The sequence below is a fragment of the Macrobrachium nipponense genome, chromosome 19 (assembly GCF_015104395.2).
Source record: "Macrobrachium nipponense isolate FS-2020 chromosome 19, ASM1510439v2, whole genome shotgun sequence".
Lineage (NCBI taxonomy): Eukaryota > Metazoa > Arthropoda > Malacostraca > Decapoda > Palaemonidae > Macrobrachium > Macrobrachium nipponense.
In genome coordinates, this window is record NC_061088.1 from 14863341 (window position 1) to 14886770 (window position 23430).

Consider the following 23430-nt stretch of genomic DNA (forward strand, 5'->3'; position numbering starts at 1 on the left):
ATGGTTAAAAATTGTTGACAAACGAAATACAGGTTCTTTCTGAAGGTGTTTTAGGAGGGCACCTGACCTGGAATATTCCTTCACGGATAATAACATCCATTCCGTTTTGCTGTCATCTGGGCGAAGGTGAATACCTTATATGTCAACTATAGAAGGTAAATACGTTATATATTAACTATAGATAAGTGTTATGGATTTCTGTGATGATATTCAACACTTAACGAAGCCGGTTCCTGTAGACAGTGGTTCCCAAACTTTTTGTGGTCGTTACCCACTTTATATACAGGATACTTGTCCATGCCCATCGCCGAGCATAACCTATGTATGTATAAAACGCATCGTTTTATGCATACAATATCCTTATCCTCAGATTATAGCCCTTGTCTCATGCACCTCCGCCCCCCACGTAATATAAACAATACCTGGGAGACCCTATAATACTTTCAGAAAACAACATGACCAATTAAAAACAGCAAAACGCGCCACCTTAAAAGAAACTTTGTTAACTCGACGGCACCACACACCCTCTTTCATACTATCCGTCCTATTTCAACTTCATGTAACTACTAAAGCAATTCAACTTTTCCCCTTCACTCCTCTCTGGGCGTCAAGGCGGAACGTTGCCGTCCTATGAAAATACATGGAAGAGGATAATAGCTTTGATAATTAAATGTCTTATGAATATACAAAGCACAATGAGAACTTTTCTTTTATGAGAGCCTGAGGTAAGCTACGTATAATCAATAAAGCAGAACAACTACTCTGAGCTCACACGAGGAAAGTTGAGAGTTGAGATCTGCGATTTGGAGGACATAGGTGGGCGAGTTTTGTATCACTTAAATAATAAGATAAAATCCAGGTTATTAGAGAGCAGAGTTGCGTAGACTTACTTTCTATTTTGAGGGCAGGTAATTATGGCTTTCGGTTTACAATGCGCTCAGTTGGGCACAATATATTAATGACTAGATACGGCTGATCTTTTCCTTAACAATAATGGATTATAAGTTGTTAAATAGTTTTATCTCGTACGGGAGAGTAAGAACACCGATAATAGATGCAACGTTAAGGAAAAAATCTATTCAAAAGCAATAAGAACGCCCTTAAGTAATTTTTCTAAAGATTTTATTTCTTATGAAAGGGTGCTTGATATAAAGGAAACGGTGTTACGCCCCATGCTGCTATCTGCATGAAAATTTAACTCAGAAAAAATGAAAATATCAGGAAAACATGAAATGTGAAAATCATTCATGCCTTCAACTTCGTACTTAACAAGGCGTCATCCGACCTCCAGCTTACTCGGGCGCGTGCTAAAATCAGCGATCAAATATAGAAGGTAATACGTTATATATTAACTATAGATAAGTGTTCATGGATTTCTGTGATGAGATTCACACTTAACGAAGCCGTTCCTGTAGACAGTGGTTCCCAAACTTTTTGTGGTCGTTACCCACTTTATTACAGGATAACTTGTCCTGCACTGTTTAAACATGCATCATTATTTTTTTACATTTTCATTCTAATAAATAATTCATAAATACCCTATTCAAAAAGTCCTGTAACTTTAACTCGACGCAAAACACCTTTTTCAGACCTTTTTAGACTTTTCCATAGACCTCTCCTAGCCCCCCCCCCCCCCCCCACCCCACTACCCCCCCCCCCCCAACAAGAACAACAACAGCAACAAAGTAGTTTGTAAACTTACTCGCCGAGTAAGTGAAAATGAATGCCAAATAGCATAGCAGAGAGAGAGAGAGAGAGAGAGAGAGAGAGAGAGAGAGAGAGATCAATACTCATCATTTCCCTTGACTGCCAATAAATCTCGATCATTTCACATTACTCACTCACGACCGAATGCAACTGCTGGATATTTGCTTCTAAATATCAATGAAAATCCCCTAAAACTGGAAAGGGACAGATTCCAGCGTCGTTAAGATAACGAATTTCAATCCCTTGTAACATTTTTATGACGTCGGAAACGGGACTTTTCCTGTGCGATACTTGTATCAGTATGGCGGCAATTTCCCCTGAGACATTATTACATGGAAATGGGTCAAGGAAATTCTTCTGAGATGTTGTCAAACTGGAAGTTTAAGAGACTCGAGCGAAGCGAAACTCTTGGCTTCATACCTTTACCAAAAAAAAAGAAGAAAAAAAAATTTGAAATGCATTCAGACTACATTTTTTATATAAGATATACCTAATATAATTTAGATGTTACAGTCTGGGAGCGATTAATCTTCTAGTTAATTATTACATTCAATTTTGTTTTAGTAATGTAGGAAGGAATTAATCTCTAACCTGACAGCCTCCGCAAAAGGATTTACTTACAATCTACCTTCCAGTCTTTAGGCAAAAGCCAAAGCACTGGGACCTATGCGGTTATTCAGCGCTAAAACGGAATTTGACAGTAAAAGGTTTGAAAGATGTAACAGGAGGAATAGCTCTAAGCAGTTGCACTATGAATCAGCTATTAGGAGAGGCTGGAAAATGAGATGGATGAAAGAGAATATGAAAGGAAGTACAGTAAAGGGAAAGAAAGGTGTTACAACTAGGGGCCGAAGGCACGCTGGGAAGACCCCTGAGTAATCTCTTGCTACGTCAAAAGATCTCTGCGTCATATGTTGGATAACGAATTATTTGCAACAGTAAGGTGTGTTGCCACGCGGAAGATATGGAGGCTACAACAAATGTATTCCTATCACATAAGAAAAAGCGAATAATACAAATTTTAGAAAAAAAAGAAAAATAAACACCATCGTGCTATAATGACGGAAAATGTATCCAAAAAAAATTTATAACGCCTCCTGTTCCCACTTGTAGCTAATTAGCAATAATGCAACCTATTTCCTTATCCCCGACAACAATTCCCTCCCAGTTTAACGAGACAATAAGCTATTAATTAACTCAGACCCTTCAGTAATGAGTTACAATGAGCCCGAGACCAATACGCCTGCAAGACGAAGTAAACAGGCGACTGAAGCGGAATGTTTACATGCGTCAACAGAGGATGTGGAACGAGTCATTAGAGCATCGTGCACACATCTTCAAACGGCACGAGATGAGTATTTATTAACTGTGTCTTAGCAAGAGAGAGGGTTTCCCTCCCAAACCTATTGAACTCGACGTGAGAGGACACTATCTCCCTCCCCACATCCTCCCCCATCCCTCGTAACACCCCCGCCCAGCATGATATGAACACATTCGAACATGAAAGCATGTTTACCATGTCAAATAGATACACGTATTCTGCGATTTCCTACACGTATCGAATCGAAATAAATCCTTTACATGACTATGGAAAGCATAAACTACTCCCTTTTACTTAGATCACAATTATCAATAGTCAGAATATTCATAAATGTCTCGCTGTACTTCCAGTCAGCAGGGGTAGGACTGCACGCTTACGTTGATCACCCAGTAGCTCTTCTGTGATTCTTAATAACGTTACCGCAAATACCTGCTAGGAAACTGGTTATCATCTGCATCCTTGAGTAAGATATGTTCGTTAAGACGAAATAGAGAGAAAAATAGTGACAAATTCTGAACTAAACGTAAGACATGAACGTATATAAACGGATATAAATACACCAATATATATAGTATATATATGTGTATATAATAAATACATTATTTAAAAAAAAAGAAAAAAAAAATTCCAAAACATCAACTGCTACGCGCAAGCAAACACCCGGTCAAGCTCCCAAGATATTAGGGCCATTTCCACATCTCTTTGGTACCCCTTTCCCAGGGTATTTCTTAGTTCTTTCTCCTCCTCCTTCCAAACCAAAAAGAATTATACACTAATGTATCATTCTCCATTCTAACCGCGAAATCAGATTGGCTGGAAACAACCAATTTATGTCGCTAAATCAGTACCACCCGAAAATAATGACCAGGTCCGTTTCCTAGTAAGTCTAGTGGGTATATGTATAGTACTACATCCACACACCGCATGGCTGGGTTCAACATCTTCATCCCATCTATTAAAAAAATAAATAAATAAATGGTTTCCATTTACATATGACTAGGAAACCGTATACGTGTAGTCAAAACTTAAACTCACGAGTCTGTTCAAGGTACAACCAGCCATAACTCCTGGTAGTTTTGTACTGCACAATAATGCTAATTATTGATGAATTTTTCACGTCATTCCCCTCTCTGTGAAAGCAGAAAAGCACTAATACATATATATAATATATATATATATATATATATATATATATATATATATATATATATATATATATATATATATATATATATGTGTGTGTGTGTGTGTGTGTGTGTGTAAACAAATACCAGGCTGTACCTTGAACCCCCTAACTGTTCGCCCACCAGCAGTAAACTGGGATTTTAAAAACCAACAGAAAACCAGATACTTTAGGGCGACCACGGAAACCAGGTTGCGGTCAATAGTTCAACCGGCAGACGCCTTACTTTGTACTAACACAAATTGTAGAAATGACCACCACAGTTGGGATCTGAATGAATTCTATTCGAACATAATCTCCGCTATGCTTGCTTTGGGCAGGACTGCCTACAGATTTCGTCAAGGTAATTCTCGTAATATCCCTGGATGGAATGACTTGGTTAAAGATCTGTATACATACTCACGAGAAATATTTTTACTGTGGAGGCAAAATGGTAGCCTCAGGGAAGGGCACGCTGCATTACTAATGAGACAGGCGAGAGCGCAGTTCAAATTTGCTCTTAAGCACTGCAGGTTAAATGAAAAACAACCAAGAGCCGATGCAATGTCTAGAAACTTAGAATCTGGTGATTATCCTCGTCTTTGGAAAGATATCCAGTCCTTAAATCCCAAAACTAAAATGTTATCACAGAGAGTAGGGGAAGCAGTCGGAGACGAAGCTATCGCAAGTATGTGGGGCGATCACTTCAACAATATCCTGAATTGCATAAATGATCAAGATTCCTGAAGGGATGTAGATAATCTCCTTACTGAAAACATTCAATTTCATTTTGCAGACCGTATTACGTCAGGTAACATCAGCGATGCCATAAACAGCATACCTAATAATAAATCGCCCGGCTGTGATGGTCTTCCTGCAGAGGCCTTCAAATTCTGCCGTCCGATAATTTACATTTTGCTAGCTGCCTTATTCAATGCGTGCATAATTCACCGGTTTCTTCCAGACTCCCTACTCTTAGTTCACTTGATACCATTAATCAAAAACAAGCTAAAGGATGCAGCTGACCCTGGCAACTACCGGCCGATTGCAATCACAACGATCGCATAAGATACTTGAATCTGTTCTTCTAGTGAGACTTCTCCCCTTTCTACACACCACTGACAACCAGTTCGGGTTTAAAGCAAACCACTCAACCGACACCTGCATCTACATACTGAAAGAATTGTTGAATTACTACCTATCATCAGCCTCTCCTGTTTTCCTTTGTTTTGTAGATGTGAGAAAAGCATTTGACAGAGTAAACTACCTGAAGCTCTTCCTGAAGCTGCATAAAAGGGGCACACCCTTGTATCTAATTGGCACTTTGCATTGCTGGTTCTCCACACGGCAATTCTGTGTCAAATGGGGTAACGTATTATCTTACACCTTCGGCTCCCTAAACGGGCTTCGGCAAGGGGGCATTCTCTCTCCATACCTGTGTAATACGTACACAGATGCCTTGAATGTCAAACTGAACTCACTCCCAATCGGATGCACCATCAATGAAACAACTATAATCAACCTCTGTTACGCAGACGACATGGTTCTGATTTCCCCATCAGTGCATGGCCTCCAACGACTCATCGACACTTGCCGCCAATATGCAGAGGAATTTGATATAATCTACAATGAAACCAAGACCCAGTGCATGTCGCTGCTCCCGAGATCGCTTAAGCATATTGCAGACCCACAAATTTTCCTCGTAAACCATCGGCTGAAATTTGTGCACGAATTTCCGTATTTGGGTCACATTATTACCGACGACCTAAAAGATACGGCAGACATTGAACAGAGGTGTCGTAAACTATGTGCAGCTGGCAACATGATTGCAAGGAGGTTTGCCTTCTCTATCACCGAGACGTGAAACTGCTGCTCTTCCGCTCGTACTGCTACAGTATCTATGGCTTTGGGTGCTCCCTCTGGACGAACTATACCTGAGAGACCATGAGACGCATCACTGTTGTGCATAATGACATTCTGAGATGCCTCATAAACACTCCATGCTACCACTCCGCCACACAAGTGTTCATAGAAAACCACCTGGACAATTTAAAAATCATTGTTAGGCGAACAATATCCAGTCTGGTAACCCGAGTGAGAAACAGCAGCAACTCGCTCATACAAAGCATCCTAAGGAGTGAAGCCAGAAGATGATCTAAATTGTGAGAAAGATGGGAAAATGAGGCCTTTGTCCCCTAAAGGACTTAATCTCTGTATTGGCAAGATGTCATCTGCAGTTTTTGTCATTATTACATTTATTGCTGATATTTTAATTTTTCATTATTACTGTGATTACTATCAAGTTAAAGTTTTTTTTTTACATTCAATTTTTGTATTTAGCCCTCTGGACCTGACTACTGTAACCACCTAAGGTCTCTGGTTGAAATTTAAGTTGTATAATATGTGCACTAACTGTTATTACTCTCAATGCATATTTTTTTTCTCACCAATATTATCACTGTTATTACCAGTATTATGATTACTAGCTTTTATGCTACCTCAGCTATTTTGTGGATAAGTGCCGATTATTCATTTTCTTTTTCTTTTTTATCATGTCCCATGTATCTAGATTGTGTATGTTACTCTCTGTATTTTGTATATTCAATGTATATGGCCCTGAGCTGAAATAAAGCATATTATTATTATTATTATTATTATTATTATTATTATTATTATTATTATTATTATTATTATTATTATTATTATTATTATTATTTTCTTACATTATGCTTCGAACCACATTGATCTTAAGGTGAAAAGGGCAAGTTAAGAGGTAAGGGCAAAAACCTGCTTAACGCATAAGTAAAACGACGAAAAGACAAGTGAATTAAAATTCCCAGGAAACGTTAGTAGACGACTAAGTTGCTCGCCAAGCTGCTGCCTTTCATGGTAGACTAGGAAATGGAAAGCATGCCATTTTGAACATTTAGAAATGAGGAAAAAACATTTCACACTACATATCGCATGCAGGCTCAAGTAACAACGCCCACCCCCGCCCCCCCCCCCCCCTCCCTCCCTCTTTTGAATGCAGTTAAAGGTGAATTATTCTTTTTGAAAAATTCAGTAACAATAGCCAAAAGAAACAAGAATAATTGATTAAAAGTAGTTCAATGGTGAACGCTTGCAAGCGTCACTTATTCTGCAGCCATGTCTGCATACCCTTCATTGACTGTTGATTCGTCGATTGAAATCATGTGTTCGTCGCGTTGATAACTGTGATGGTAATTGCTTCATAGCAAAGAAGTTAAAGGAAAGGAGAACGCATTTTCGAGAAGTTCGGCAGTAAGGAGGCTTTCGCGCCCTTGTTGGAGGCGCCTATCTTCGTGGTGGTTCCGGAATCGTCGGGCGTGTTGTGGAGCGCAAATACGCGCCAATATTACGTGAGAAACGCCGCGATTCTCTGATGCAATACCTCTTCTAGATTCATCTAAGAAGTTCTAGAAATCCCTGGAGTCGGTGACGTTCGCCGTAGGCTCCGCCACCAGAGTGCTGTATAAATACGACGAACAAACTTTGGAGAGCAGTGATCGTAGAAGAGAGAGAGATCGTAAAAGAGTGATCACCAGTTAGTCACAGAGAGCCACAGATCAGATTATCAGTGAGAGATCAGCAGCAGCAGAGATCTTCCGTGAGATACGAGAAAAAGGAACCGACGAAGTATCAATCAAAAGAAGAGTTGGTTGGATACTGGTCTAGTCGTCTTCAGGTGTGGTCTACCGTGTTATCTCGACGTAGAGCAGACTTCATAGAAGAAAAGGTCCTGTTACAGGTGTTGGGGATCCCTGCCTTACAAGAAGATTAGCTTCTGCAATACGGAGTCAAGGAGGACGTCCGCAATCGCCGATCTACATTTACGAAGCCAGCGCGTCGAACCGCCAAATCGAGTAGCAAGTATTTGAATTGCCGCACAGTTCCCCCAGTTCATGCAGTGTAAGATTCTATCTATTTATGTAAATAGGAGATACCATTCTGCATTTACCTTTGTTAGTAAGCTTGTAAATAAACCTTTGTTGTGTTAGTGTTTCTTTCTATATTCGTATCCCCAGTTTCAGCTGTTTGTGTTGATATAGATATATTTTTTTTTTATTTCATATCGAACCTGAAGCGGACCTCCTTCAGAGGCCGTAACATTGTCTCTGAGATCTGTGGGTCCGTAACATTTGTGGCGACCTTGCCTAGGCTATCAACACTTTAACAGTTTGAAACAGGGAAAATATAGAAAGAATCAGAATGAGTGAGATGGTGAAAGAGTTTATTGAGTCGGGTAAGCTACTAGGTCTAGAGGGGAATGATCTCCGTGAGTATGTTGAGAAGAAAGAAAGAGAAAAGTATGAGAGAGATGAAAGAGCGGCTGAGAGAGAAGCAATGAAAATGCAACAAGAGAGAGAAGTAATGAAGATGCAGCAAGAGAGAGAAGCAATGAGAATGCAGCAAGAGAGAGAGATGTTGGTAATGCAGCAGGAAGAGAGAGAGAAAGAACGTATGCATGAGTTGGAAATTGCTTGGTTAAGGGAAAGTACTCGTAACAGTCGGTCAGGCGAGAACGAAAACGAAGCTGATACGTTAGGTATGAATGCAGTGCTAAAATTAGTACCAAAGTTTGATGAGGAAGATGTTACGACATATTTCATGTGTTTTGAGAAGTTAATGGAACGAGTAGGTTCTCCTAAAGAAACGTGGACTTTATATTTGCAGTCAGTTTTGAGTGGTAGGGCACTTACTGTGTATAGTTGCATGTCTAAGGAGGAATGTGATAATTACGATATCGTGAAAGACACCGTTCTTAGCGTATAGGTTAGTACTGGAGGCGTACCGTAAGAAATTTAGAAATTTGAGAAAGGATGAAAATATTACGTATGTAGAATACGGTAAGAAGTTAGATAGGCTGTTTTTTGATTGGTTAACTTCTGCTAAAGTTGATGATTTTGATAGTTTGAAGAACTTAGTGTTGTTAGAAAACTTCATAGATAACGTATCCCCTGAGATTAAACTTTGTATAGAGGATAGGCGAGAAGTATCTTTTGCAGGAGCAACTAGGCTAACTGACGAATATATTCTAACTCATAATTTGAGTGTTAGTAAGAAACAAAATGATCCTTCGTCTGGTAGAGTACAAAGCAGTAAAGGTTTCAGTCCTAGTAATAGCAATGCGAGTAAAAGTGACTATTCCTGTTATACATGCGGAAAACCTGGTCATACGTCTAAGGTTTGTAAGAGTAGAATGGCATATAGTGGCTCAGAATTAACTTGTTTCCGATGTAATGGGAAAGGGCATTTAGCAAGAAATTGTGCATTAGAAAAGAAGGACGGTAAGAAACCAGTATCGCTGGTTAACCTTTCGTCAAGTAGGAATGATGTGAAGAGAGAAACTAGGATAGTTTTTGGTGAATTTCTATCGGAAGGCATAGTTTCCTCTCTTGGAGGAGTAGATTCGAGAGAAGTGGTCTTGCTTCGAGACACAGGGGCCGCTGTCTCACTGATTCGAAGACAGTGTGTGCCGAACAGGGCAGAAATCAATGAGGAAGAGAAAGTTATGTTAGGTGGATTTCCTAACACTTGTGTTCTTTGTCCTTTGTTGAAGTTGAATTTAAAAAGTCAGGTAGTGTCAGGAGAAGTGAAACTTGCAGTTGTGGACAGTTTGCCCGTTGAAGGCGTTGACATTATTGTCGGTAATGACTTAGCTTTATCCAAGAATATGAATCCTGTTGTGAGGAATATTCCAGTGCCTGAAATGGTAGTAACTAACTAGGTCGGGTTTAGATACAGACATAGACTACGATCATAATTTGTTCGTGGATTCGAACGAGTGTGAGTTCGTGGATTCGAACGTGAGTGAGTTCGTGGATTCGAACAAGTGTGATAGAGGTAGCGAGGTTGATCTTAGCATGAGTGTGGCTGAGAGAGCGAACTCTATCGGTGACAGTGATAGCCAAGGGGAAGGCGTAGCTGTCGAGAGTAACGTAGTAAATGTGCCAGTATCTAGTACTAGTTACGATGATGAATTAGGCTCTAACATTTTGGATAAGGATGAGCTAGTCAAGTTGCAGAGAGAGGATGAGACACTAACCCGAATTTTAGAATATGAGCTGGATGGTGATCTCGATGATGTGTGTAAGGAAACTATTTGTTTAAAGGACGAAGTTTTGTGTCGTCGTGTTCGTCCTGAGTCAGGTAGTAAAGAGGAAGTCACAGAACAATTAGTAGTTCCTAGGAAGCTTCGTGAACTAGTTTTGAAGTTAGCACATGATGAGCAAGGACATTTAGGAGTAAATGAAACTTTCAGGTCTATTAGTAGGATGTACTTTTGGCCTAAGATGAAAAATGATGTATGTTTTAAGAGGTATGTTTTAAGCTGTCTTGAATATCAAATTGCAGGGAAACCGATTTAAGTAATTCCCAGAGTTCCGTTGTGTAATATTCCTTCAGTAGGCGAATCTTATGATAATGTATTTATAAATATGTTCGGACCTTTGCCTAGAAGTAAGGGTAGAGATGATTGCATAACTACTCTTGATTATTATAAAAACAATCTAAGAGATGTTTGGCAGCTTGCGGAGAACGGAAGCGCTTGGCAATTAGCGAAAGAAAACCCGAACGGAAGTAGAGGGGAAACTGAAGGAAACCCTCATCTTCGAGCAAAAGAGAGAAGTTTGTGTGAAAGAGATAAAGTTTTAGTACTAGTCCAGAAAGAAGGTTCCTCTTTATCTCATAATTTCGACGGACCTTTTTCATTTTTAGAGGAGAGGGGAAATATACCTTATAGAATTAATGTGGGTAAGAGTAGAGCAAAGGCAATGAATGTAAATTTGCTTCAGAATTATAAACAACGCCCCGTGCCGTGGCCTCTGCCCTTTAACAGTGTTACTGAGTGAGATTAGTTTTGAGAGAGAAGAACACAACGAGGTGTTTTAGTATTTATATAAGTTTTCATCAGAGTTCAGAAAACGGAAAAAGTAAGAGAGAAAGATAATGTATTAGCTGATAGCCTCTCTAGAGATTTCTCAGAATGAGTAGCCTAATGACCGTTTTCTGTTTTGGCACGAGTGGTTGAGTGAATGAAGAAGTATTAAAGCTTTATGCAGAATTGTTTCCCCGCTGTTTAATTCTTGCTCTTCTTTAGAAAAAAAAAAATAAAATTAATTGATTTCATTTTTTTTCTCTTTTGGGGGGGCCTGTGATGGTAATTGCTTCATAGCAAAGAAGTTAAAGGAAAGGAGAACGCATTTTCGAGAAGTTCGGCAGTAAGGAGGCTTTTGCGCCCTTGTTGGAGGCGCCTATCTTCGTGGTGGTTCCGGAATCGTCGGGCGTGTTGTGGAGCGCAAAAACGCGCCAATATTACGTGAGAAACGCCGCGATTCTCTGATGCAATACCTCTTCTAGATTCATCTAAGAAGTTCTAGAAATCCCTGGAGTCGGTAACGTTCGCCGTAGGCTCCGCCACCAGAGTGCTGTAGAAATACGACGAACAAACTTTGGAGAGCAGTGATCGTAGAAGAGAGAGAGATCGTAAAAGAGCGATCACCAGTTAGTCACAGAGAGCCACAGATCAGATTATCAGTGAGAGATCAGCAGCAGCAGAGATCTTCCGTGAGATACGAGAAAAAGGAACCGACGAAGTATCAATCAAAAGAAGAGTTGGTTGGATACTGGTCTAGTCGTCTTCAGGTGTGGTCTACCGTGTTATCTCGACGTCGAGCAGACTTCAGAGAAGAAAAGGTCCTGTTACAGGTGTTGGGGAATTCCTGCCTTACAAGAAGATTAGCTTCTGCAATACGGAGTCAAGAGGACGTCCGCAATCGCCGATCTACATTTACGAAGCCAGCGCGTCGAACCGCCAAATCGAGTAGCAAGTATTTGAATTGCCGCACAGTTCCCCCAGTTCATGCAGTTTAAGATTCTATCTATTTATGTAAATAGGAGATACCATTCTGCATTTACCTTTGTTAGTAAGCTTGTAAATAAACCTTTGTTGTGTTAGTGTTTCTTTCTATATTTGTATCCCCAGTTTCAGCTGTTTGTGTTGATATAGATATATATTTTTTTCTATTTCATATCGAACCTGAAGCGAACCTCCCTCAGAGGCCGTAACATTGTCTCTGAGATCTGTGGGTCCATAACAATAACCAATCACATAGTGGCTAATTTATATAATGTAACCTTACCTACCGCCCTCTACATTAACCGTAATAACGAGTTAGAACAAACATCACTTCATAACAACTTGGGTAATATAGTTACCGAATGCCTGAGGGGAACCAGATTTACCGCCAAGCAACATCGAAGTGAACAATATTAGGTCATCAACTTTGTTATAATGAATGACATCTGCCAATCAACACTACATAAAGGGAACCTTATGTTACTTACCCAGTTACGACAATGAAAGGAAACCAGCCTTCAAAACGCTCGCAAACAAATGAAACGTGTATAACACCAACCGACACATCTGCCGGCCACACAGTGATAATGAATACCAAAGGTGCACATATTCTTAGTGAACACGGAATGTAGTAGCCTACGTAAACTAACATTTAAATAAAATAACTTAGACTTTTTTTCCAGAGTTAAGGCCATTCGATAATCAGTTATACATAAGTCTCCTTAATAACGCTAAAAAAAATTAATATGAATAAGATAATCAGTAATAATTGTTGGATTGTCGATTAGTCAGTAAGTATTGCTGTTCGCTGGAGATGAAGAATGCCTCTGGCAGAAAATGCCGCGGGACGGTTATGAGCTAAGCTGTGTTGCCTTTAAATAGAGACTGTCATTTTCATATTTTATGAAGGCGTGTTTTAATGACGACTTAACATAACACGTCTTATGTGAATTGCTATTCAAGACTGGTGTTTGGTGTTTATCATTTGTCTTTATTAGGTATTAGATTGAAGAATTATACCAGAAATCTAGTGGTATGGAGAGAACTGACAACACTCGTAAACTGAGCCCTCCGACAGACAATTGAAAATAAGGCCTCCATTGGCTATTATAATAGTAAAACGTGCTTAAAAGTGTAAACCGTAGTGCTATTGTTTGAGGTGGTTATTATTGAGAACTCGGTCAGGCCAATTTTTAGTATAACTTCTGTCGTGTGTGACTTCAGAACACCTAATACCTTTTATTTAGTGTATACATCAGTAGTCAATATACGTACATGCGAATTGTGATTCATGTACTAAATGCTGTTAAAATTCTTTGAGAACCAGACTGGTACCATTTCATTCGGCCTCGAAGTTATCTGAAAGCCTTTTTAACATATATACTAATTTCGATACTAGCATACTTACGGCAATGGGATGACAGCCATAGGCCTAGCCTAGCGATCGTCCTTTATTTGAGAAGTAGTATGTACCACATTTTGGTGACGAGTTTGTAATCATGATAAACGTATGCCTCATTATCAACAAGACGGCGATGCAATATTTGAAAATGGACAAAGCCGCTATATATATTGAAGCACATAACTTGTAGTTTCGGTTGAACTCACATTAGCTGCCAGTTTCTCCCACTAAGCATGAGTAATGTGAGGAAACTTCCGTGCGCATAAATATTTCCACAAATTACGCCGCTGCCTTCATGAGTTTTCAGTAAAAGTTTGCGCCGTAGAGAATAGAATCAATTTGCAGATGAGGGGACGAAATAAGTGCAGAAGCTTGTAGGCCTACCCTTTCTCTGGCAATGAACAGGTATTGGATGCCTTATCTTCTCCAAGGAGACTAGGCCTAGTGTCCATCGCTGGTAATGAAGACAGAGGTATGTCTTTATAAACCTATTATGTAATTTGTTGTCACTAATTACTCTTGTATATTATTTTTTAATGTCCTTTCACTTAATAATTATAATATATAAATATATATATAATTATATATATATTAATATATATATATTAATATAATTATATATATATATATATATATATTATAATTAACAATACCATATATAATATAATATATATATATTATATACTATATTATAATATTTATATATATATATATATATACTATTTATAATTATATATGTAATAGTGTGGCACAGTGTCGTTATTACAAAAGGCAATAACTTAATAATACTTAAGAAAAAGGCACGAAAGGGATAATAAGAGAAGAAAAAGGGAATGGGAATACGATAATGATTTTTCTTAGCGAAGGGATTTTGTTACTCCAAACATTAGGCTTTTAGCCATTAGACATCTGGTTTTCATCTTCCCCAAAAAGCCTCTGTCCGTACCAGCGATTAGTGACCAACAAGAGATTATAGCCGATGAGGGATATCGCCCAGGCATCTTCGAGAAATTGGAAACTACTCTCATTAGCGCCTATGACTAATCGCCGTTCCCTTCGTGAACAGGTCAGAGAGAGCCATCTGGCATACGTTAAAAAGGAATTCTATGACCTGTTGTTTGAAAGAGGGAAGTACCAAATTCTTAAAAGCTCCACCCTTTCATGATAGACCTATAGACTTCGACGAATCAAGAAGCAGAGCCAGATCAGTGGGATACCCCAGGAATGTGTATCAACGAATGACCTACAAGATTGTCCAAGGAATACACCCCCAAGAAGCCAGGACATGAAGAAGGAGGCGTATACAAATTCAGAGCCTACGAATCATTGTAAAAGACATGACAGGAAGGCGGTCTTGTATAATGTCTGTAGCCACTAAGACACAAAAAGTCTTTCAGAAAATGCCACACCCAGTCAAAATCCAAAAATCCAAAGGCGGGGCTAAGGAGATTCCATCCTAACAAAAAGGCCAGACAGAGAGAGAGGGAGCAGAGAAAAAAGGGGAACAGAGAAGTCAAGAGAAGACAACGACAAAGAGGGGAACAAGGGGGGAGAACGAGTGGCTCAGCTACAGACAGAAGGAAGAAGGACAGAAGAATCCCCAGATTAAGAACATTGAGCAAGACAAGAAGAATTTATATAAGCCTAATTCCCCAAAGTACAGCCTCCACGGCGCACGTTACCTTAGATCTGTGCAAAGAAAGTAAGTACCGTCACAGTTTAATTGGTGGCAGAGCGACGGGATACGATGAGATAAAGATTGATATAGTGAAAAGATTAATTGATGTCGAGCGGTAAGGATAGGAAGAGAAAGACAGCAAAGAAATGGTGATCATCAACGTGATACGACGTGACACGAATGACAGTTAAAGACAACGGCCGCAAAACAGAATCAAAAGTTTAGCGTCGGCATAAGAGATTTCAATCCATTCACGCCACTCGAAAAAGAAAGTTCTCCCCAAAGACAGTTACCAGTGTTTCCCCAAATACAAAGACAGTTACCGAGTCGTAACAATAAAAGCATCCCTCACAAAAAAAAAGCCACCCACACTTTGCGAAGTAAAACTCCACTCCGAAGAACAAGAACAGTCGTTCCACTAGAAGAACAAGATGTCGAAAGCGTGAAGAAAAATATCAAGAGGAAAGAAAACAATCCCGAAAACGCATCCGTCAACGCAGTCCTGCTCTGAGAGGAAAGAAGAGAGAGAGAGAGAGGTCCCCTTTCCCGAAGAGAAGAAGAGAGAGAGAGAGAGGGGGAACCAACACATCATTCAACGCGCTGGTAGGCGAACGCAAGCTGTCAGACGTAAGCCCCGGATGTCGAAGACGACGAAAGAAGTTAAGTCCAAATAAATGTCCCCACACTTACATAACATTAAACCTTTTTAAAGGAAATTACGCGATTAACTTTTCAGTTAGACAATTTCTGGTATTTCAAGATTAAAAGATTTTCACACTGAACTTTTTTTTTTGGCAACAACGAAACCTTACGATATTCTTATTTTAATAATTAATAACTAAATTAGCTACTAAGACCTTTTTCCCGAACATTTGTAATTCACTAACCAATAACTTTAAATTTTAATTTGAATTTTGATTGTGTCATTTTATGTTATTTATTTTGATTTTGAATTGTTTTTTTGTGATTTCTTGTACTTTGTTTTTTGTTTTAGTATTTGCTTTTTACTTGTTACGTCGAGTGAACGTTTACTTGTTTTTATTTTGTTTGTTTAGGATAACAAGGGTAATTCACGGGAGGTCTCTCGTTAGCGTACACTTTACGGTCAGTTTCAGTATCGTTTTACCAGTACAGTTAAGAGGGTTTTGTTGTTATTTAAGAATCGCTTACCGATAACGTAAGACTTTGAGAATATTTCAGGGGAAAATTCCTTTATTTTTTTTTGGTGATCGAATACTTTAGTAAAAACAGTTTATTGTTATTATTATTTTCTTTCTGGGATATTACCATCATAACTTTGATACTTTTAATGATACTCAGTACTTAAGAAAATTTCCATTAACGAGTCGATGGTCAAAGGGAGACCGACTCCTTATCAGAACGTAAGAACGCTTGTGCTCACGAGAAGTCAAACAAGGAAAATAACCAAATGCCTTCCACATATGCTGAATCATTAGAAGAAGAAGAATTTTGGATAAACAAGGGCAAGGTCAAGAGAACCAAAGAAGTCGAAGAATCCGAAATGACAGAGACGTCAGAAGAAATTCCAGAAGAAGGAATTAGGTATAACCTAAGAATTAGAAGATTCACTTTTAGTGAAAAAAAAAGGACAAACCCATTGATTCATCTTATCATTCCCATGTATTCATTTATTTTCTATTGCTAAGTTTACCTTCAAGGGTCGACTTAGGAATAATTTTTTAATTTGTTGCATTTCTTACTTTAATTAGTTGGTTTGTAGCAAAATTTTGGGGTTATGCGCGCTAACTTCGAACTTAATTCTTTTTAGCTTTGAAGAGGGAATATTTTAAGTGATGAAGGGTACGAAACTTAACAGTTCACCGTCATAGTATAAGAAAAATTTTCAAGAAGTTTATTTTATTGAGTTTAATTGTTCCATAAGAACACCTTTAGAATTGAAAGAATAGATAGATATTAAGTGATTTTAAGATAAGGGAATTCGTTTCAGAAATGATTATGATTTTGAAGGGGTATTTAATACACTTATTTTGTTCAAATCTATTAGATGTTGATTGATGAAAACTTACTAATAAGATATTAATCGACAAAGACTCACTAACAAGATGTTAATTGATGAGAACTTGCTAACAAGATAGTAATTGATGAGAACTTAATTAACAAGGTATTAGTTGTTGAGAACTTACTAACAAGACATTGATTGGTAAAAACTTAATAAATGTTGTCACAGTAGAAGAAACCTACAAGTATTAACCACTAACCAGTTTTTTTACCAAGTTGCCAACTTTAACCAAGTTGCCAATTTTAGTATCAAGCAGTAAAGTTATAAGATTTAATGTAAAAGGTTACTCAGAATTACAGTAAAAAAGGTTCAATGAATATTTGCATGAACACAATACACGAGCGGCGAGGTAGGAAGTTAACGGACACACTTGTTATTGCATACAAATACACAAGGATATTATCTCTCAGGACTTGTCACAAGTAGCAGGTCGCGGCAAATAAGAAGTCAAGTGTCGTCAACGAAGAACAAAATTTATTTTTTTTCCATAAAGAAAAGCGATATCCACCTAGATAGAATAGGACAGAGGACTTTACCAATCATATACTGTAAACTTGGATAGTTATCATTTTTTTGCTTCTACCATGCATTTATATAACTTATGTGACTTAAGGGCTAATTTATGTTTAACTTTCAGTTTTCTTGTTTTGGTGATTTATTTTTTCTTTGCATTTAGTTTTCATGTTTCTTATGTGATTTACTCATATTGAATTCAGTTTTGATGATTCTTTTAATATTACTAATCAAGAATTTGTTTATGTTTATATTCAGCTTTAATGTCTTTTAACGTTACTTAAGGATTTGTTCATATTCATCCATTCTTTTTTTTATGTTTCTCTGAATGTTACTTGCTCAAGAATTTATTCATGTTTACATTCAATTTTGATTGTTGCCCTTAAACGTTACTTTAATCAATGGATTTGCTCATGTTTAGCATTCACTTTTGATGTTTTTAAGTTAAAGGTTCAATATGATTTCCAAGAAGCATAAGTTAGGAGTCCTCTTGTAGGTATAATATTTTGCTTCAGCTTAGTTAACGCTGTCGGAGTCAGCGAGGTAGCGGGCCGAGACTGTAATAGTGTGGCACAGTGTCGTTATTACAAAAGGCAATAACTTAATAATACTTAAGAAAAAGGCACGAAACGGATAATAAGAGAAGAAAAAGGGAAAAGGAATACGATAATGATTTTTCTTAGCGAAGGGATTTTGTTACTCCAAACATTAGGCTTTTAGCCATTAGACATCTGGTTTTCATCTTCCCCAAAAAGCCTCTGTCCGTACCAGCGATTAGTGACCAAACAAGAGATTATAGCCGATGAGGATATCGCCCAGGCATCTTCGAGAAATTGGAAATTACTCTCATTAGCGCCTATGACTAATCGCCGTTCCCTTCGTGAATCAGTCAGAGAGAGCCATCTGGCATACGTTAAAAAGGAATTGTATGACCCGTTGTTAGAAAGAGGGAAGTACCAAATTCTTAAAAGCTCCACCCTTTCATGATAGACCTATAGACTTCGACGAATCAAGAAGCAGAGCCAGATCAGTGGGATACCCCAGGAATGTGTATCAACGAATGACCTACAAGATTGTCCAGGAATACACCCCCCAAGAAGCCAGGACATGAAGAAGGAGGCGTATACAAATTCAGAGCCTACGAATCATTGTAAAAGACATGACAGGAAGGCGGTCTTGTATAATGTCTGTAGCCACTAAGACAAAAAAGTCTTTCAGAAATGCCACACCCAGTCAAAATCCAAAAATCCAAAGGCGGGGCTAAGGAGATTCCATCCTAACAAAAAGGCCAGACAGAGAGAGAGGGAGCAGAGAAAAAAGGGGAACAGAGAAGTCAAGAGAAGACAACGACAAAGAGGGGAACGAGGGGGGAGAACGAGTGGCTCAGCTACAGACAGAAGGAAGAAGGACAAAAGAATCCCCAGATTAAGAACATTGAGCAAGACAAGAAGAATTTATATAAGCCTAATTCCCCAAAGTACAGCCTCCACGGCGCACGTTACCTAGATCTGTGCAAAGAAAGTAAGTACAGTTCACATAATATATATATATATATATATATATATATATATATATATATATATATATATATATGTATATATATATATATATATATATATATATATATATATATATATGTAATAGTGTATATATATATATATATATAATTATATATATATATATATATATATATATATATATATATATATTATATATATATATATGTAATGTGTATATATATATTATATATATATATATATATATATATATATATATATATATATATATGTATATATATATATATATATACATATATATATATATATATATATATATATAATATATATATATATATATATATATATATATATATATATATATATATATATATATATATATATATATATATATATATATATATATATATATCTATATATATATATATTATACTCTATATATATATATATATATATATCATATATATATATATTATATATATATATATATATATATATATATATATATATTTCTATACATATATTATAATCTATATAATATATATATATATATATATATATACTATATATATATTATATATACCATGCGTTCAATCTTAGTTGATTCATAAAGGATTATATGTATTGTCATTTATTTTATGGTTCAACTTCTTTTTATATATAAATTGGGGGCATGACACGTGTATAAAAATTTAGTTGGGTTTGTTTCTAACGTTTATTAATTTTATATGTATGGGCATTTTATTTATTTCCGTTACTTGCGATGAGGTTTATCTTTTGCAAGTGTATGAAAAAGTTATTTCAAGCCATTTTTTAATATTGTGAATTTTTCATTTACTTTATTAAATAACTAACAAACTTTTAGTGGGGAAAACTGTTAGTACTCAGCAAGCTCTCTCTCTCTCTCTCTCTCTCTCTCTCTCTCTCTCTCTCTCTCTCTCTCTCTCTCTCTCTCTCTCTCAGCTAGAGGATTATTCACCACTCTTTTACACTACTCAGACTTCCGTGTTATGTTGCTATCGGATACAGGGTGAGTGGAGGGAAAAGTCCTATTTCCACGCCGTGAAATGCTGAACCTTCCGTTTCAGTTTACTGGCTTTTAGAGCCAACGATCTAAAAATGCAAGTGGCTAAATAGCCCGGCGTTTTTCCTGTGATATTCAAGTTACTGGCGATAACTGAATGTCGTTAAAAGGGCTCGGTAACTTTGAATTTACATTTATACTAAAATAGATTACACGTTAAGTACCTGTAAATACTAATGTGGTCAAAATACTAATTGGCGTCACATCTTCAAGTATTGTTTTAGATCGATTTAAGGCTAACCTGATTCCTCCTATATCATCGATGAACCATGACTGTATTGATATCTTTGAATATTAATATTTTCAATTCAAAAGACTATTTACTTTATAAAATTAGGATATAGTAAAACAATGATTGTTACTTATGTAACTCATTTATATAGATAAAATAAAATCATCATTGATTACTTTTGTCATATTTAAGAGATAACTCGATTCAGTTCAACCTTCGTGCGTGGTGCGCTCTCTCTCTCTCTCTCTCTCTCTCTCTCTCTCTCTCTCTCTCTCTCTCTCCTTTTAGATGATTTTCATATCCGAGGGTTCAAAATCTCTCTCTTGTCTGCCTTATCTATTTTATGATTTTCATTTCCGACAATCCTGAAATTTTTTTTCTCTCTCTCTCTCTCTCTCTCTCTCTCTCTCTCTCTCTCTCTCTCTCTCTCTCTCTCTCTGGTTTTTCCCATTTCCTACAGTAATGAAAAACTTTAAATTCTCTCCCTGGCTCTCTCATGCCAAACTGATTAGTAAATATTTTAACCTCCACATAAGGCTGACAATGTCGTCGATCGCCTTACCTTATATTGTCAAAACTGATGGTGGGCTACCATATCTTTTATCTCTCTCTCTCTCTCTCTCTCTCTCTCTCTCTCTCTCTCTCTCTCTCGTTGAAATTTCGTAACCAAGTGTATTACAGTAATATATATAAAACAGTACACACATTAATATAAATACAATATTCATAAAATAATTTTGAAAAAATCGTCACAAGGGTGTTACAGTAACGACATTGTGATAGACTATATCTCGAAAATCGTATTCTACAATTTAACATGTTTATTGTTTCAGTTATTTTTTTTTTCTTAGGCATCTCTGCTTGTTCTCGTTGCATTAACTTTTTCAACAATGAAAGCATAGATTGTCTTGTATCCTAGTTTTTAATTCAAAAGGCCAACGTAAGCGCTGTAGTAATAGGCAGAGGGCGTTCTTGTATAAACAGCAATTTTGTTTTAACTAGTACCTCATTAAACCATATACATACAAACCTACGCTGGTCTCGTGAATGGGTAAATATACATGCAAATGATTGTCTGTTTCGTCACATTTATCACAGCCTACTTCGGAGGACTCATTAAATTTAGAATTTAAAAGTTGACCAAATCTGTTTGAAAGCAAACTAGATATACCCTCTCCCAGCAACTGGTTTATGGGGAGCCTATAAACTCCATACACATGCTTAGTACTATCATTCGGAAAACCAGTGACATTAGAGCAATAGTCTCATGAGCAAGTTGTTTATTGCTTGTAGGCCAATAACTATACTGGATTAACAATCAATGGTTCAGCTTACATAGCACAAAGTTATTCTGAATTTTTCTCCATTATTAGGCTTAGAGGTAATTACCGTACGTTAACTGAGTTGTATTGTAATGATGGCCACTTTAGTCGTTACATTATTAAAAGGAATAGGGGTAAAAAAACATTTTTATTTGATTGCACTTAAAGTAATTTTGAGTCAAGATTTGATTTGTTATTTTTTTTAATAGACACTCACGTATACTTCCATTACCAAGGGAAGTGTAATTTATCCGTTGAGAATATCAATGTAAGTGTTGTATAATAGCGTTAATTCAAGCATTGTACTGTAAGCAAACGAACTTTAATTCATACTTAAGGCATTGCAGTTCTAAAAGGCGTCAATCTTTACCGATTATCTGCATTTAAGGTTCAACGCAACCTTTTCAACGTGACACGTAAAATTACAAATATCTCAGATATCAACGTGTAGCCGTTTCAGCTTATGTATGCGTTCGTTAGAGTGCACCATCGCTCGCGTTCGCGCGTGAGAGAGAGAGAGAGAGAGAGAGAGAGCGGGAAAGGGCTACTGGTTATTATAATGTAATCCGATTACAGAGCAACGGTTACAGATTAATTCACGTGCAAATGGAAGGGCGGATGTCCTTCGACAAAATGCCTTTGAGTTTCATTTTGAATGGAGAAACAAAAAGGTACGACTGGTATATGTATGTGTCATATTAGAATAATAAAATTTAAAACATGCATCTCTCTATGTGCGATTATGTTCATCTCTTGATTCAAGTGTTGAATTTTATGCGCGTGAGGTACTTTAAAAAAATTCATGCAAATGTTCTGGTACTATATACTCCAATTCTGGGGTCCTTAAATCTTTTGAAAAGGAATTTGGCCTTTGGGAAACTGTTGTAGAAATTATACAAGTGCAATAACGCAGCAGTTAGCTGTTATAAAGTTTTAAATTTTAAATATGAGGGTCAACTGGTTTTTAGCGTCGGCGAACCATTGCGTTGATACATGGCCGTATGAAATCATTCCACATTTGCCCTTGTTAGGATGGGTATTAATAATGGGCATGGGAGGGTATTTGTCATTGTTTGAAATACTTCTCTGTTTTGGTCACTTTCAGAATTTTATAAACGTTGCTCCGATCCCTTGGCTCGGCTCTGTCTCTCCCTCCCTTGCAGTGGCTCTCTCTCTCTCTCCTTCTCTCATCTCTCTCTCTCTCTCTCTCTCTCTCTCTCATTCTCTTGCAGTGCTCCTCTCTCTATCTCTCCCCCTTGCAGTGATCTCTCTCTTCTCTGCGTCTCTCTCTATCTCTCTCTCTCTCTCTCTTCTCCCTCCTCCTCCTCCTCCTCCCCTCCTTGCAGTGCTCTCTCTCTCTCTCTCATCTCTCTCTCTCTCTCTCTGTCCTCCTCCTCCTCCTCCTCCTCCTTTGGCAGTGTCCCTCGTACTTTTCGGTCTCTCTCTCTCTCTCTCTCTCTCTCAAAAGTCCTCCTCCTCCTCCAAAGATGGAGTCCCTTGCTATTTTGGTAAAGAAAAGTTCATTCTATCGCAAAGCCAATTGCAATTTTAAGACAAAGTGTAGATACAGGC